The sequence below is a fragment of the Anser brachyrhynchus genome (genome assembly GCF_964034855.1).
Source record: "Anser brachyrhynchus genome assembly, chromosome: 4".
Classification (NCBI taxonomy): domain Eukaryota; kingdom Metazoa; phylum Chordata; class Aves; order Anseriformes; family Anatidae; genus Anser; species Anser brachyrhynchus.
Genome location: NC_137698.1, coordinates 46,537,662 through 46,555,343, shown reverse-complemented (window position 1 = coordinate 46,555,343; position 17,682 = coordinate 46,537,662). Strand labels below are relative to the sequence as shown.

Here is a 17,682-nt window from a genome sequence, read left to right as displayed (position 1 = left end):
CTGTCAAGACCACGCTAATGAGCTAGCTCTAATTCAGAAGGTAGGATACCAGTGTTAACATGACTATGCTCGTATATCCTGCAAGATACAGTGTGCTAAAATCACTACCCTATTTTTTGTAGCACACTTAGCTCAGTTCCCTCAATGAGAAACTGCGTTCTGCACTGCAGACAAGAGCACTGGAAGTCCAAGCAGTTCAGAAACTACCTTATGTTCCTTTTTTTTTTTTTTCTTTAAACCATCAGGCTGCAGATCTGTTCAGTTTCTTGAGAGGAATTTCTTTGTTCATTAGAACTGCATTATCCCATTCTCAGATAATGTTCAAAAATCTTGATGTGTTCATATGTTTTGTATAGCTTATCCAAGCGCTGATCAATTAATGCTGGACTAAATGATACCATCAGTTTTATCTATATTGAAGTATCAAGTCTGCTGTCAGGAGCACACAGTATGGTACTTACAGGGTCTAGGCTGAAGCAAATGGAGGTACACTAGCCAAACAAAAACACTAAGCCAACTAGACAGGCTCATACTATGTCCCTATGGTTTGAATAGAATTTTCCAAAATTCTTATCTTAAAACACAACGATGCTAGAGTCAGTGCTTTTTATAGCATCCATCTTTTAAAATTTCAGAAGAATCTGAAGAGGGCTTTTTACTTGAAAACCTTGAAAAAGTTTACGTTAAGAAGTTGTGTCAATTATGCATATTACTTTAAATTCCAGAAAGGGCAGAAAAGGTGAGGGCAAGGTGATCTCACAGCTTTCACTGGAATTAACCAAAAGTTTAAGAACTCAGTTCTCCCCCCTCTGCTTCCACCCCACACACACACCTGGGAGCAATTTTCCCATTTTATGTCCAATTTAGAGTAAGAAGCACCATTTTCAGGTGACAACTGTGGGAATTTAATCATATATACATATATTTATTTCATTTCCCCCAAAGCAGTAACAGGGACAGTTACCTTGATCTTGGATTACACAGTCTGTAGTGACAAGAGGAGGAACCTGTCCTCTTGTGTTTGTAGCATAGATCTGCCCTCCCCTAGAAGCTTTGTCATTTTCAATTACTTGAATCTGATGAATAAGAACCAAGAACAGTGTGAGAAAGGTTGGCCATGGATTCAGCTACATCCATAAAGAGTTAGACCAAGTAAAATTATTGTCTCATACAGAGGTGCAATAAACCCATCACATACAAACTTCTAGGATAGTTAAAAACTAGAAAACTATATAGACACAGCTGAGCAGTGTAACTCACAGCTACAGTTGCCTGTTGGAACTCTGCAGAGGTAACACTACCCATAGGGGTTGACCATACCTATATACACTGAACAAGGGAGTTGTTCAAAGCATGTTGACTGCTGGAGTCAGACATTTTCAGGAGAGTCTAGCCAGCAAACTGAATAGAGTGGTTGTGTTAAATAAGCCTTGTTACTGAATCTGGCCTTCCAAGCTCCAAGATCAAACTTAAGTGATAACAGGTTGCATCACCTTACTCAGATGTCACATATACCAGGTTATCTTTTGTATGGCCATAATTGTGCCAAATGCTGTTCTTAATAAATGAATGTGTGGGTAATTCATCTGATTGCAATAGTGGGAGGGGTTGGCCCTCAATTCCTGCCCACTAGGCTCTGTGCACAGGATGGTTAAAAAGTGAATGATAAGCTACGGAGAGTACCACGTTCCTAGCTGAGCTATATGTCAGCACTGCAATTTAGAAGGTAGTAATTTCAATCCTCAAGAAAAGCCTGTCTGGCCACGAGGTAGTATGTCAACCCTGGAACTGAGTGTTTTCATTCCCTGAGTCATACTACCATGTTGTGAGCTTCCTCCTAGAAAAAAAAGTAAAGGAGAGCAATCACAGAAACTTCTGGTGAAGCAGCTCTAATCATGTGCAGGTTTATTCTGGTTGAAGACTAGTTAATTATTTTCATGAAATGCTCATGAAACTGGCTTTACTACTTAACAAATTCCCTTTGTGTACACTTTCTATACTGTCACTTCTGCAGTCGCTCATGCTTAAGTTTGATACTTTTCAGGGTACAACTGAAGTTATATAAATGGGTATATTGGTCCACACCATGAACTGGATCACTGAGACGATACCACTATTCCTTCTCATCCTCAAAGGAGTTATCTTTTCAGCAATCAATTTCAGTGTGTAGCCTAACAGCTGTGAGAAAGAAGAAGGAGGCAGAGAATTTCTGAAACTGCCTTTGCCACTGCTGCTTGTATCCCATGCAATTGTATCTTTACACTGCACACGAAATTCTAATAATAGCTGGGGAACTTCAGAAGCCTCTGCTGGAAAGCAAACAGAAGAAAAACAAAATTAGTCAGCATGGAGTCTATTGATCATTGTCCAAGAGGTATTTCCTAACACACTGGAATTAATCTACAGCCTGTAACATTTTCATTCTCCTTAAAGTTTTTTTATTGCGATTTAAATACACAATACATTCCTTGGAGCTTGTTATATCTTCTGCTTGATTACTTTTCCCTGCCTGCTTGGCTTGTATACTTATCACTAACTCTTGCATTAGAAGGGAAAAAGGCTTTGTTCTAAAAAGGTCTGCTGGCTGAAAGAAGCAAACCACTTTCAAGACTTGGCTCTGCAAAGGATCAATGCACCATGGTATTCTGCAGTTAACTGACCTAAATATATCATTGTTCTTGGAAATAATTGTTGACAAAGCCCAGATGCTAGTTTTCATAGCTGTTGTCAGAGAACATATCAACCTCTAACATATGTAAGAAAATATAAATCAACAATGGCTACAGATAAGAAGTAAATTTATCTGGCAACACTACTGTAATTGTATAATGTAAATATAACAAGAGAAATACACATGGTCATACTTACTCCTCATTCTGAGTTAGCTTTTTGCCCTTTGCAGACATTGACCCAGATCATGTTTCTTTTAAACATGTCATTTTGATCCTCTCTGTGCTGCTAAAACAAACCTTTTAACCTATTTTAACAACACTGTCATAGTCAAGGCTGTTTATTCTACATGTGTAATTGAAACAAGACATCAGTCCACGCTTTTGTGCCAGACCTCCCGCTCCCCTGATGCCTTTTTTTTTCCTAAACTTATTATACAAGATGATTTTGTACTTCTTAAGTAAAAGCACCACACTGAAACACTGAGAATGGTCAGCCTATTCAGGGCACTATTACCTACATTTGCTAATTATACAGAAATTCGCTTAGGTGTTTTTTTTTTGTGGTTAAAAGAAAAAAACGCACACAATGGTGGCAATTGCAGTTGTTACACTAACCTCTAAATGATTACAAAAAAAAAAAGCATTTTTCCAAGATATTTTCAGTTTTTCAGTAAAACCATCACTGGATAAAACAAAGGAAAATCCCAGTATAAGGAAGCAAAGCTACACCCTACTAGACAGGATAAGGATTTTACACAAGTGATTTTTCCCCCTCCCAGTAAAACACAAACCCTTTCCTGTACAGCAGTACTGCTTCAGAGTACTAGTAGAGGAATGGAAGATTCCTTCATCCAGACAAGCTTACAGTGTGGTGGTTAATGCACCTAAGTAGAAAGTCCTGTGTCAAAGCTACAAGATAGCCTGCTTCACGAATCCTGACTCTCCAAGGACCTTTTAATGTGTTCAGCTGATTGCCAAAACCTGTGTAAGTGCGTGCATCAGTGTGCTTTCCCCATGAGCTCAGCACATTTCCCCCCCCCCACTTTGATGAGCTGTTTCCAATAAAAAAACCAAACAAGTTAAACAGAGCCTACATCTGACAAGTTATTCCTTTGGGTAATAATTAGACTACTTTATTCAAGAAAGATTGACAATCCATATCTTGTTTTATTTTTCCTCTAACACAATTCTAAAAAGAAGAGGCTTTGTCCCACCAGTGCACATTAAGGCAGGCTTCAACTTCAGAGCCTTCTGAACCTGTAGGAAGCTTAAGCATTATGTATACTCTGAGCTACTGAAATCCTTACAAGGGTGGAAAGATGCTCAAGCAAATAGTTCTGGTTGCCTGTGGAACTCCTACAAACAGTGACATTGCTTTTGAGCATGGGACTTCTCAGCTTTTCCATGTTTGCAATTTTAGAGTTCACATACCTGTGCTCTGCACCAGTCCTACTTTAGGCGTCTACCTGTTACTAAGTTTAAGCCTTGGATCTTTCTGGAGTGGAAAGGAAAGGTGACCAGCTGCAGAGAATGCAAGTAATCTCCCATTACTCCTTACTGTCATAAGGAGAACTTTGTTGGGAATTCCTATTAACGTCCTCTGAGTTGTGGGTATGTCCTGTATCAGCTAAAGTTATAAAGCCTCTTCAGTTCTAAACCTAGCACTATGTACTACTCACTTATTCCAAACTGACGACACAAAGTAAAAAGCCCACGTAGTTAAAAGACTATACAAAAATTGCAACATAACCTGTAAACCAAGCCATGTAAATGCAATGGCATTAAATGGAGCAGAAATTTACTTTCATAAAACATTAGTGCCACATTACTTACTGGGCTTGGAACAGAGTCAGGACCAAGCTGCTTCTGCTGCGGACCAGAGAGCTGTGCTGGACCTCCAGGAAAGGCACCAGGATAAGACAGTTGATATCCTGCCATCTGAGGGCCATAGTTTGCTGCACAGTTACAAATGACCATTGATATAAAGTATTTAAGTTCTGTTATCAATTTTAACATCAGTTTTTTGCCATACAAATCATTCTTACTTCTGCTAAATGCAACTTCTTCCTTTCTGTTTTCAGCAAGTACAAGAAATGGGTTATTTTAGCTCATGCAGGTAAGGTATTTAAAGGTAAACATAAAGCTAGGTGTGACAACTCTAGTTCCAAAATTTTTCAGTTATATTTTTTGAGTATAATTAAAGTTTTTGCTATTATATAGCAAAGTAGGATTGCTGGTAGAGGTTATTACAGCTACTCAACCCAGGCCTTTCATAGAACGGCTTTTGTTGGAACGGACCTTACAGACATTCCAGTTCCAACCCCCCTGCCACAGGCAGGGACTCCACTTGTTCCAGTGCCTCAGCACCTTCAGAGTGAAGAATTTCCTTTAAATCTTCACTCTTTTAGTTCAAAATCATTCCTCTTTGTCCTATCACTATCTTCCTTTATAAAAAGTCACTCTCCACCTTTTTTATAAGCCCCCTTTAAGTACTGAAAGGCTGCAGTGAGGTCTCCCTGGAGCCTCCTCTTCTCCAGGCTGAACAGCCCCAGCTCTCTCAGCCTTTCTTCACAGCAGAGGTGCTCCAGCCCTCTCATCACCCTCACAGCCCTCCTCTGGACCAGCTCTAACAGATCCACATCGTTCTTGTGATGGGGGCCCAGACCTGGATGCAGCACTCCAAGTTGGGCCTCATTCCCTCCCTTGACCTGCTGGCCTCACCTCTGTGGATGCGGCCCAGGATGCAGTTGGCCTTCTGGGCTGCAAGCAGGTACTGAAGGTTCATGTTGAACTTTTCATCCACCAGAAACCCACCAGATTGGTCAGGCAGGATTTGCCCTTGGTGAAGCTGTGCTGGCTGTCTCAGACAGCTCCTTGTCTTGCATGTTCCTTGACACTGCTTCCAGGAGGATCTGTTCCATGAACTTCCCAAACACAGAGTTGAGGCTCTATAGGTGAGGCCTGTAGTTCCCTGGGTCCTCCTTTCCATCCTTTTTTAAAAAGGAGAGCGATGCTTCCCTTTTTCCAGTCACCAGGAACTTAACCTGACTGCCAGGACTTTTCACACATGATGAAGAGTGGCTTGGCAATGACATCAGCCAGTTCCCTCAGGACCCTGGGATGCACAGCATCGGGCCCCATAGACTTGTACCTGTTCAGTTCCATCAGGTGGTCTTGAACCTGCTCTTTGCTTACTGTGGGAGGGACTCTGCTCCCCCAGCCCCCGCCTTGAGGTTCAAGAATTTGAGAGATGTGTATGGGAAACCTGACTGGCAGTGAAGACTGAAGCAAAGTTGTTGAATACCTCAGCCTTCTCCATGTCCCTTGTTATCAGTTCTTCCTTCTCATTTATCAGAGGGTGTTACACTCTTCTTGGCCTTTCTTTTCTGGCCAGTTACCTCCATAATCCCTTAATATCTATATTAATTTATTAATAATCCCTTTAACATCTTTAACAGGTTCATCTGCATTGGTGAGCACCAGGTCCAGTAACACTTCTCAGGTTGGGTTGCCTAATACCTGGACGAGGAAATTATCCTCAATGCACTCCAGGAATCTCCTGGATAACTTACAGCCTGCTGTGTGGCTTTCCCAGCAGAAATCCAGGTGGTTGAAGCAGCCACCCATCAGGACAGGTGCCTGTGTGTATGATGCTTGTTGCAGCTGAAGCAGGAAGGCCTCATCAGCAGGCTCCCTTTGATCAGGCAGTCTGTAGGAGATGCCAACCACAAGGTGTCCTTTATGGGTCTGGTCCTTAACCTTTACCCACATGCTTTCAGCCCGTCTGTGGCTGTTTCTCAGAGCCAGCTCTGTGCAACCTATCCATTTCTCAACATCCCTGCCCCTCCTTTCCTGCCTGTCTCTTCTGTAAAGCTTGTAGCCCTTGATTCCAGTGTTCCAGTTGCATCTGTGAGAATCTCCCTATTAACATCAGTCAATGCAAACCAGCCTAGTTAGACAATTAAAAAGCCAGCTGTTTTACTCACTTGTGACAGGTAAGATTAAAGCACACTCTTTGTATTCAATTACAAATCTTTATTGCTATAGTAAAGAGGAGTATCTAAAAAGGAGTATATGACTCCTTTCTACAACATGTTGTACCCTTACCCAATACTAAACACACATTGTTTCTGATACAAATCAATCTCCTTTTTCTTGTTAAGTTCTCAATAGAGCGATGAACTTTTGAGCAAAACTATATCCTACCTTGAATGCACTGACAGGCAATAACAACTTCCATTCTACAAAAAGGCGGTTAAATTTTCATTTTTCCAAGGCAGCAGAACATCAGTTGTGAGTGGTCGCAGTTCCACCAGTGATTCTCAATACATTTGTTTGTTTGTTTTCAATTAGATACCAAACATCATTCTTTACCTTGCTGAGGACGATATCCAGGCCCTGGAGGCTGTCGTGGAAGCTGTTGCAAGTTAGGATTTGGGGAACCAGATCCAGGGATCCCATCTTGTCTGGCCATAGTAGGCAACGAAGGCTGAGCACAAAGGCCACAAATTATTTGCTGGTGGAGGAACCTGTGATCCAGGTGGCAAGGCCATTTGCTGCTGCGTTGGAGGTGTTGGCTGTGGACACTGAAAAGATGCTGGATGCCCAGAAGATGTATGAGAGCTCGGAGTAGTGCCAGGACCTGAGCACGAAATTATTTATCAAATGAGTCAAAAATGACAACGTACTAACTCTGTGTGAATGACATTCTATTTTTACTCCATATATTTGTAACATACAAGGAATATTGAGTTACATACTGACATGCTTCATTAAGCAGATCATGAATGTCTGTTCATAAAACAAATCAGACCTCACAGTTGAAGTATGAACTGACTCAGATGTTCAATTTTATTTCCTTCAGCTCTATTTTCAATAAAACCCTACAGCTGGGGTGGGTGGGGAAAGGGAGAAGGAGGCCAGCCTTCAATAATTCTTGAAGAGAATACACATAAATCACTATTGGCTTTTGATATAATATTTAAATTCTTAATGTGAAACAACATTCCTTTTGGCTTAATAATCAATTTCTCTTATGTAGTATTTTTTTTGTTTGTTTGGTCTTCCCATTTCACCATGACAAACTAATGAAAGTTAAACCCACTCAATCTGTTTTACAACCAACTTCTGGTTTTGATGTTAAAAGATGAAATGTGTGGAAATTATTTTGCACACACTGATGAGGAATAGTTTGTTGTTTGTAAGATCCAGATTCCAATTAGAATTAAGACGACCCTGCAAGTGGTTTTCTTTTTGAGACTTAAAATCTGTACGTGTTCTTTACTTTACAAAACCTGCATTTTTAGTCAAACATCCCCCAAAAGACCTATGTCAAATTAATTTTCAAGAATGCTAAAAAAAATAGCAAATTAGGTTTGGAGCAAAAGGACTAATGTTAATAAACAAATACTAAAATGTATCTTCTGTCAGACTTGTGAACTGAAAAAAGTGTCACATGCAAACCATGCTCAGGTTCTCCACTGGTACACACAAACATTGATCCAGCAGCATAACAAGCCATGAATTTCAGTGCTCGGTCAAGTTACACCAACTTAGCCGTACCTCTAAGCAAAAATCAGAAGAATAAAACCCAACATAGGGGCATAACTATAAAGACCCCATGTCTTCAGTGCTCTGAAGGGTATCTCAACATTCCCGCATGTAACAAGATAAGCAAGAACGTTACAAAATTGTTGCTGGAGGCAACGTAACAAAGGCAGGAAGAAAAATAATTCTTTTTGCTCTAAATAACATGAGTTGCTGCATATGAAGTGCTGAAACAGCTGAATATGAAGTGCTGCTGTAGAGGTGCTGGGCCACATTTCATCCTGTATAGAACTATCTGACTTAATTGTGCACTTGCAGTTCAGTACACCAAGACTGAATTCAAGTCAAAGTTATTTTTTCTAAGGTGAAGAACCAAGTTTTCACAAGCCATTGTGCAAATGGAGAGTCAGACCCCTGGCAGTTACACAACTTTCATTAAACTCAAGTTAGTAACCTGTCAAGTCAGAGAAGGAACAATGATATAGCATCAGTGCAGCCTGAACTGAAAAGTTCATCTTTACACATATCTTACGATGATATCAGCCACTAAAATGACCTTAGTTTAGCAAACTCATCCTCATAAATGCCCTGGCCACAGAGAGACAAGATGCTAACTAAATTCCACTGCTTTCCAGTCAAATGGTAAATTTGACCAGGAAATACTCAGAAAAAGCAGATATAGCCAGACAGAAAATTACTGATGGGAAGCAATTTATGTGGAAGAATCACATGATCACATCTTTGCCCCATGTTTTAGTTTTAACCCCAAATTAAATGCAAACAAAATTTAGATGAAAAACTAAACTAAGTTTTTTTTGAAAAACAAAACTAAGTTTTGGGCAAAAAAGAATAAGATAAGAGAGAAACTATAAAAAGCTGAGAAAAACAAAACAATGCCTGTATATTATTGATCGTGTCTTGGCTGTCGCTGCCAGCATCAACAAATAATGAGAAATAACAGATAAGGTAACCAACATGTATGGAAGGTTCAACAAATTTTGGTTCAGAACTAACTCAAGAACACTGATTAAAAAACAGGATGAGAATAAAAATGTAAGAACTTGAGCAAGTGATAGTGGGAAAGAATATCTGCTTGTATACAAGTTCATTAAGTTTCTAATTATTATAGACTTAATAGCTTTAACTCAGGAAAAAGTCAAACAGATAAAAATGATTACCGTAGCTATTTATCTGCATGCTGTTGAGCTGGTTAGCAAATTGTGTTGTAGATGAAGTGGATGCAGTATTTGGGTAGGCTGGCTGTGACTGATGACTGTAGGGAGGATAGAAAGGTCCTGTATTGTTTGGAGGTGGAGGGCCTTAAAACCTGAAGGGAAAAATGAGTGCGGTTATGCAAGGAACTACATCAACCAGTCATAATCCCAGAAGGTCCAATACCTTCTCGAGGGTGGTGCTGAAACAATTAATTAGGTTGAACAAACTTTCCAGAGAATTGTCATGTTCTGCTCAGAAAAAGTATATTTTTGTTAAAATAGTCATGAAGCACAAAGAGAGAATGCATTTTTTCGAACGTGTTTGTTTGTATACTTATTAGAAACAAAGAAGCTTGAGTATTCCATGGAGAAGAGACAGAGACTATATGAAAGCTTGAAGATTAAGAAACTGAAGCTTCTGAACTTAGCACATCCCTCCATCCCCTTTCCATGCTTATGAAGGAAGCTCCCCTATCAGGGATGAATGAAGAGTATTCAGAGAATATCTGCAAAGAGAGGGCAATGGACAGAGAAACTGTTAAGGACTTATCAGTTATAGAGGGAAGAGGAGGATGAAGGTGGGGAAAAACTGCTCCATGGTTACCAGACACAGGAAAGCATAAAGGCAAGAGAAAGAACTGAAAAAAAGGAAGAGGTAACACGTGGCACTATTTCATTCTGATCAAATGAGATCTCAGGCTATCTCCCAGATATCTACATTGTTTTATCTACAACCATTTTAAAAACTGAGGATAGTCCTAGGTATATCAAGAGAAGAATTTACTTTCCTTGAAATTTTGATAAGATTTCCTTTCCCAGAATAGCAGCTCTCAGCAGTTCAGGAATAAAACAAGATCAGGTAAAACCAAAATCAGGTAAAAACAACAGGCGTGTAGCTGTCAGGACAGTGACCAAAACTTAGGGAAGAGAATCAGTATTTTGCTGGGCTGGTCATGTCACCTTGACTTTCATTTTCCTTGTTTTCAGAACAACCACTGCTTCTCCCTGTCCATTTGTACACTTTTTTTTTTTTTAAAAAACAACAGATGACCAGTCTCTGTGAGTCCTCTTTACACAGTTGTAACACACAGACAACAGGCTTTCCTATTCTGATGCCTCATAAAACATATGCATGGCTTTACCTGAACACAGATAACTTCACCACAACTAAACAAGCACAGAAACAGAGTAAAGCTTCAGTCAACTGAAACAAGAATGTTGTTACATGAAATTAAGTTCACTAAAGCTAAAACAGCTATAGGTACACAAACTCTAATTTTGTCACTCATGGGAGATCAGCAAAATAATTAACAATTGACAGAATTAAGAGTTACATGCATTTACGCACTTACAACCCACCCTGCAATACAACCACTCTGTAATCAAGCTTGTCCACCCTATCCTTTCATCCCCTCATACCATAATTTTTCCAAGATTCATTTTTACAGCTTCAACCTGTCCCTAGTTTTCTCCCTCCCCCACTCCTATCTCCTTCACTTCTTCCTGTAAGTTCTGGAGGCAGGAAAACAACACTTAAATTCTTCATGATTAATCTCAGACTAACTGACCAAGCAAAAGAGCAACAGTCATCCATCTGAAAAATTATACCAAACCTGCATTATAAGATGTCTTTAAAGTACCCTACAGATCCTTGGCTGTGATCCCACAGCAATGAAGCAAAGGCAAGAGAGGGGAAAAAACCTACAGCTATATAGACATGTACCAGCTTCTAGTCAAAACTCACCAGCAACTATTAATTTTTAAATAACAACTTCTTGGTACCTCACAACAAAGGAGAATTAAGAAATCTGAAAATAACTAAAAAAAAACCAACTTATAAGTGCTCCCTGAAGAGCACTTCAATATAACACCTAACTGCTGCTTTTAAGCAATGAGTCTAAGGTTCAAGCAGAAATAATAGTTAAAAATAAAACAAACAACTCACGATAAAGACCTGACTTGTTCTAGAAATTGAATTGATGAGATTATAGATTATACTGCATGATCTAGCAGCTTGACATCACAGAGAACTGAACTAGAAGATCCAGTTCAGAACTGGAGTAGGTCAGAACTGCTGAAGATAAAAGGGATGACATACTTAAATGCCAGTGAAACAGCCAAAGAGAGGTCAAATAACTTAGATAGATCTCATGTATTAGTTCTTGAAAGTCACCTGTGCGTTGGCTGTCCTGCTGCACTGAGCCCGTTCTGGAAGTTGGTCTGGCTGAACTGATGTGTACCAGGTGGTGGAGGCCCAACGGGAGCAAAAGATCCAAGAGGCACAGTTGATTTTGACATACCTGCCAGACAAGAAGCACTTTTATGTAAGAATCCTTAAAAAAAAAAAAGCACATGATCATCAAAAATTACAAGTGTACAGCCCTGCTCTAACAATAAGAATAGCAGCTCCAGGTGGCCCTACTTGAGTGGGGGGGGGGGGGGGGGGGGAACGGGACAAGATGACCCCCAAAGGTCCCTTCTAACCTCAGCCTTTCTGTAAGAAAGGAAAGATTTTTGGTCAGCTATAGAAGCAGATATGAAAAAGACAGCAAAAAAGGAACCAACCAGTAGTTGGCAACTTTCCAGCAAAAGAAGCCAAGAGGGACAGTAAGGAAGAATCAAGAATGGAGAAACAGACCCTCCAGTCCGATTTGGGATACTGAAGTTCCCTATCACCTGCTTACTTTTGTAGGGAGAAGCATGAGATCCCTTTGCTTTCAGAGACCTCGTCAGAAAGTTTGGAACAATCTTAAAAAAAAAGAAAACCACAAAAACACAACACCAATGCTGCTTCCATATGCAGGTCCGGTAAATCTATGCTAAGAAGGGTTAATTCAGATCTAGAACATCAACTATAAAGGGATTATAATTTATGTAAGAACCACTGTTGAATAAACAGTTTTTCAATCTTTATTTCCTGAATTATTTTCATTTAAATTAATCTAACATCAAAAATTTGTTTGGCACCTAAACTGGTATTTTTTCCTAGCATTCTAATAAGCCAATTACCAGAAGTAATTCTGACTACATTTAGCATTGGGTTAAAGTAACAACTCCTGCTGTCTTTAAAAAGAATATTTTATATATAAAACAAAAAAAAAAACAACAAACAAGCAGTTGGATATTTGGTTCTGTTATTACCCTACCCAATCACAAATATTGAGTTTAACATAAGTTACCATAATCTGACTGGTATTAAAAAAGTAATTCAGACATCTTTACTATCTTAACTGTCATTTTCCTCTGTGAAGTCATATTGAAGTGATCCCTCTCTTTCCTCCCTATTTTTCCTAGGTGTGTTAATAGACTTAATGAAGGAAGAGGGAATCTTACTTTTGGGATATTTCCCACCGTTCCGATTCACAAGTTTAGTATGCCTAGAGTTCGCTGAAATTAGACCAGTTCACTGAAATTAGACCAGCAAAATGGGCTTCAGTTCTATGCTCTCAAATTTCTTTTGTTGATGTTTTGTTTTTAAGATCTCAGCCACCATAGTCTCACTTATTATACTTCTTGAAAAATCTGAAGCCACATACCAAGTTAAAATGAATGAAACAGAAAGGAGAGACAGTAACAGTCCAGTTTATCTTTTGGATGTCAAATTATATTATCTGTAACATGATTTCATTTGTAAACAGCAAACAAGCCATCTGCATGTAAAAGCTACCCAAGTTCCCTTTCCTCATGGAAAGTAACCATCCCCTAAGTGGTCAGAAAGCAGATGGGCTCCACTTACCGAGCATTATCCAAACATGTCACCAAGCAAGCAAGCTTAAGCAGTAAAACATCAACCTGTATTTATAAGCACATTTACGCTCAGGAACCTGGTTGGACACAGGTCCTACTGCAAAGAATACAACCCATTTCTGAAAACCTTGCTTGCCATTAACACACAGGAGTTGAGAAACATTTCTTTATTCCCAGAATTTTGTTGTTGTTGTCTGTATTAACACCTGTATTAGGTTAATCACAGCACAGCGTTGAGCACTGGTGCCTACTGCTTCCCGGACAATGGAATTCACACTCAGAGGTCAGAATCCCACTACCGGGCATCTTACGTCAACACCTGGGCACAAACAGTAACACAAGCAAAGCCGGGGCAGGATCCTTATGCATCAGCAGCGTATAGCTGAGCACCGTGTGTTGACATAAGTATGATGAAGAGATGCAAAACACCAAAAGAGATACAAAAAAACATCACAAAAAAGCAGACTGAAAACATATTTTAAGCCAATTTCATACCTGGTTGAGGCGCTGCTTATGAGGAGTTAGGATTGCCCTAATGCCCATAATGAAGTGAAGAATTAGGTGGTCCAAAACTTGTAGAAAAGCCTCGCACTCTTGGCTGGTATTGGGAATACAGAGGAGCTGCAACATAACCTTGTTGACTCATGATGACAATATTCTTACTCCAAGTATGGCGTCCTCCTTAATGATCTGCAAAAGACAAAGAGACACCTGCTACTACTCTTCATTCTTTGGACATTTTAAAAGGCTGAGAATTACGCTTCCAAAAAGACCTAAAACAAACCTGGAGGTAAAAATGGATTTGGAGGTCAGGGGAAAACGATGCTTTTATTTGACTGCAACTGGTTGGTTACTTTCCTTATCACTGCCTAAATTCAAACAATTCACTGAATTTATCTGAACAGGATTCACCTCTCCCAAGCAAGAGAAAAACTGTAACTAAAGGATGTATAGGTGGAAGAAAACATCTCAAATTGTTCTCTTCACAGGGAAAAACTAGACTTCTGCTACACCCGCAAAATAGACAGTAAGTCCCACATGCCAGATACCAGGTACTTTGAAAAAATCAGGAAAAGCAGAGTGACTAGAGAACAGAACTCCTAGCAAATCCTTCTCCAATGCCAGCAGACTCGTTTTAGATGGGGTATGGAACATAGCACCAGCTCCTCATCAAACCTTCTACATCATCCCTACTCCCAGCAAGTGAGTAAAAGCTTGCTTTCAGTGCTGGTAAAACTGTGAATAAATTACAGGATGGACAGAGAACCTATTTCCAGCTGTCTTCCACATTACTGGCCCAGACCTGAGCAGGCTTTTACACTAAAGGACTCTGTAGTGTGATGAAATGGAGCACAAGGCATTCCACAAGTGAGAGGCTGTTCTCTGAGGGCAGTACGGCCTCAGCAGTACTATACGCTGTCCAAACTGTTACCAGGCATCTTTTACCTAAGCTTTCACATCTTGATTCTGTTGTTTTCAGAGAAAGAAAAAAAAAAAAAGAACAACAATAAAACACAATAAAACACCAGAATTTGACTAAAAGCAATCAAAAGAAGTTTTCTGATGATGAGGACATTCACAAGACATTTAATCTCTTTCCTGATATTCCAAGATACTTCTAGGAAACTTTCAGAAACCATAAACATCTGATGAATGCTACACTGCTAAACCAGATGACTGTATTTTACATGACCAGTTTTCAAATACAGAGCACTTTCAACCAAGGGATCTGAAAAGTAACTGACGTTGTACACTCTGCAGCCTTGATTGCCAACTTTCACTTTTGTAAGTAAGAAAGATTCTTCACTTTTGATTGCATGTTGAATTTAAGAAAACCGGAATTCCACTAGCTTTCTTTAAAACCAAATTAAAAGTGTTTTGAGAAATGATGAGGATCTGAGCGAGCATTTGGTGCTTCTGTGAAGCCCCAACTAGGGCATCCCCAAAGAACTAGAGATCCATTACCTAAACCAGCATTTCATATGCTAAACGTTCCTTTGAAATAGCTTTGCCAGCCACCTATATTTCACATTCCTTGGATTGCAGCATGAGGTGATGCAGACTGGATCAGGAACTGCAATCCAGCAGCACGCATGAAGGTACCATCTAAATCAGACACACCTACGAAACCACAAAATAGACAAATTCACGCTGCACTGACACATTTCAGTACAGAAAAGCTATGCTCATCACAAAACCCACCTCTTGGCTTCTCTTATTAAACATACATTTCTGAAAAAAAAAAAAGAAAGTTTTACTGATCTGTCATGTCAGACAAGAAGCTACTTGGAGCTGGGTGCAAGGCCCAGCCCTCCTCACACACTGCTCGTGGCACGAAGCCACACACTCCTCAGAGTGCCGTAAGATTTCTTGACTGAAGCATTAATCTGCTTTGGGTGGGCAAGCTTAGGGGGTTTCTCCCATTTCTTAGTTAAGAAGGTAAGCATAGGAAAAGGGGAAAAATATTTACACAGAGGGACTTTTTGCTGCCAGCCATACTTTCTTCCCTCCCTTGCCCCCATCAGAAGAGACATGACAGTGTGAGTCTTTTACTCCAAAACAGTAAATCAGCACCAAATTACCTACACAACCTACACACTGGTATAAATGCATATGTATTTTAAATATATAAAAAGGAAGAGATTTGCACTTTGAGGCAGCTGCAGCAGCCAACACCTTTAACTGTGACAGCATCCATGGGAAACGACTCCCCCCACAGCTTCCTCACACACAGCCACACAAAGTCTTGCCACGTCGAACTTCCCACAGGCACCACAAACACACAGAGGTTGTGCTGGAGAGAGACAGGAACTCTGAACCACACACAGGGAGGGCAACGCAAGCTTATCCAACACAGTTCCAGATTCTACTTAGCACTGAGCATATTTAATCCCTTCTCAGATACATACATATAGAAACACGCAATGCAACTGGTTTGGAGACAACATCCGAGGTACCAATAGAAGCAGATCCCTTAAGATTTTAGTGATCAGGTTCTGACAAGAGACATACGGATTCATTCTGGAAATGGCATGAGAAAGATCAGAGGATCAACTACACTGAGAGCTTCCCCCGGGTTTGTTTACTACAGTGTCATTACATAAAAGGACAAAATAAGATTTTGTCTTCCTCAACGCCAAGTAACCTTACACCCCATGGCCTGAAGAACAGCACTGACGCAAACACCTCTCCACAACTTACTGCTACCCCAGCACAGGTTGGCAGCATTCCTCAGAGGACTGCTGTACCTACACCGCACTCCACTGCCCCGCTATCTCTGTGAAACTGTAAAATCCCCTCGTGTGCACACAGAGGCAGGACAACAGAGTTAAAAATAAAAGGCCACGCTGTCCGGTACCCGAAATAGAGCTATTAGCTCTGTATTTCTGCAGAGGCACCGTGACGATGCACCTAGGAAGCGGTGCTATCCCTCCCCAGGGCATGCTGCAACCTCCGCTGGGCAAACAGCGTTTGCCATGCGTACCTCCACACCCACACAGAGGCAGGACCAGGACGGCACACAGCCGCACCCTCACTCTTTACTCCTATAGCACACACCTGGAGGAACCTCGCAAAGCACAGACTTAAGTTCCCCGAGCCCCGCTCGGGACCCGCCCGGCACCTGCGCGCCGCCACCGCCCCCCTCCGGCCCCGGCACCCGTGCGGGCACTCACCGCAGCCCCCCCCCTCCCCTTGCCCCCCCGCGCGGCCGTTAGGACCGTTAGGGCCGTTACCTGGGCGCCGCGTGCAGCCCCCGCACGCCCGCGCGCGCCGCCGCTCAGCCGAGTGCCACGTCCGAACCCGCGCGCGCCGCCGCCGCTCCCCCCCCCTCCGCCGCCGGGAGCGCGCCCGGCCCCGCCGGCTGCGCCTGCGCAGTGCGCGCAGCAGAGCCCGGCCCGCTGCGGCCGGATGGGGGGAGCTGTGGGGGGGCTGTGGCAGTGGGACGGGGGCTCTGATTCGGCATTGTCCTGCTGTACGGGGACACGATTCCTCTTTAAACACAGACAAGCACTAAAAATGCAAGCACTTTTCCTCACGTGTGCTTTTAAAATGTCCATCTGCGGCAATACGTATGCATGTATTTAGAGACACAAAATTATGCCTCCTGTATATCCAGAGTGAAACACGACACAGGTACCTTACCTGTTTGCCTGCTCTGGTTTGAGTTACTGTCCGAGCACAATTAAAAACACTGCCTTGGTTACAGCACAGAATCAGTGGTTTTCTAATTAACAAAGTAGAAACACGGGAGTAACACAAGGAAGATGTGCTGGTGAAGTTTGCCTGTTCTTTCCAGTCAAAAAAACGAGCAATCTTCATGGTGCTGAGGTTAAAAAAAAAAAAAAAAAAAGGCAGACAATTAGCAAAAGAAAAACAAAAAGTCATTCAATTAAAAGACAGCTTCAGAATTCAAGTCTACATGGAGTTCAGGCTTCATAGGCCTCATCCTTAGTGTCTGTTCTACAACCTCATTAAGGCTTTTGCAAGTACGTTTTGGGATT

The 17,682-nt window shown here is 41.2% G+C and overlaps 1 long non-coding RNA gene and 1 pseudogene across 2 annotated transcripts in view; one reads left to right on the top strand and one right to left on the bottom strand.

The window, feature by feature from the left end:
* The window catches only part of LOC308194988, a 46,345-nt gene extending 39,078 nt beyond the window's left edge, over positions 1 to 7,267 (top strand). Inside the window, exon 2 of the long non-coding RNA XR_013951119.1 lies at positions 7,026 to 7,267. This is a non-coding gene — a long non-coding RNA (uncharacterized lncRNA). The remainder of the gene's footprint in view (positions 1 to 7,025) is intronic.
* Positions 1 to 17,300, bottom strand: part of LOC308194983 (protein transport protein Sec24D-like) — a 52,640-nt pseudogene extending 35,340 nt beyond the window's left edge. Inside the window, exons 1-7 of the transcript XR_013956132.1 lie at positions 16,915 to 17,300; positions 13,676 to 13,870; positions 11,607 to 11,733; positions 9,398 to 9,546; positions 7,047 to 7,314; positions 4,506 to 4,627; positions 965 to 1,076 (exon numbers count right to left, since the gene is read on the bottom strand). The product of XR_013956132.1 is annotated as a protein transport protein Sec24D-like (transcript). The remainder of the gene's footprint in view (positions 1 to 964; positions 1,077 to 4,505; positions 4,628 to 7,046; positions 7,315 to 9,397; positions 9,547 to 11,606; positions 11,734 to 13,675; positions 13,871 to 16,914) is intronic.
* Between the last annotated feature and the right edge of the window lie 382 nt (positions 17,301 to 17,682).